Below are 708 nucleotides of genomic sequence, written 5' to 3'. Positions count from 1 at the left end.
AGTTTTATCTTGTTCAGTTCAATTCATCAAATATATTTTTGGCAGCCTAAGTACCAGGTAATGCGCTAAGTGATAGCGATAAAAAGGTTAAAGGCAGTAGCAATACAGTATGATATATAAATAGAATGTGTATAAGCATAAAACTCATATTAAAAAAGGAAAATCTATTCTAAGTTTGTCAGTGAAGAGCAGGTTTTGAAGGAGAATGAGTGTGTCATAAGGACAAGATGAGGAAGCAGGGCATGTACAAAGGAAGAGGAAACAGCATGTACATAGGCAGAAATGGAGATTGAAAACAGCATGATACTGTTTGATGCAATTTCTGGTATATGTTATAATGTGTTCGCTGGGTTTTATTCTGAACTAAATTGCGTTTAGAGGAGAGATGTGACATGAAAAAAAGTGATTTTTTTTCTTTCCCTTTGGTTACATAATAACCTATAAAATAGAAATATTTTAGTTAACTTATATTCTTGTTCTAAGACTTTTAATAAGCTGTGACCAGGCACAATCAAGAACAGAATTGTCTAATAGAAATATAATGCAAACCACATATGTAAGTTTAAATTTCCTATTAGTCTCATTTTAAAAACTAAAAAAACCAAAGGAAATATTAATTTTAATAATATAATTTCATTAACCTAAAAATGCAAAATATTGTAATTGCAACTCATAATCAATATAAAAATTATCGAGACATTTTACATT

This window comes from Pteropus vampyrus, unplaced genomic scaffold (assembly GCF_000151845.1).
Source record: "Pteropus vampyrus isolate Shadow unplaced genomic scaffold, Pvam_2.0 Scaffold139, whole genome shotgun sequence".
Classification (NCBI taxonomy): Eukaryota; Metazoa; Chordata; class Mammalia; order Chiroptera; family Pteropodidae; genus Pteropus; species Pteropus vampyrus.
The sequence above is the reverse complement of the archived record's forward strand: the minus strand, read 5'-3'. Positions refer to the sequence as shown.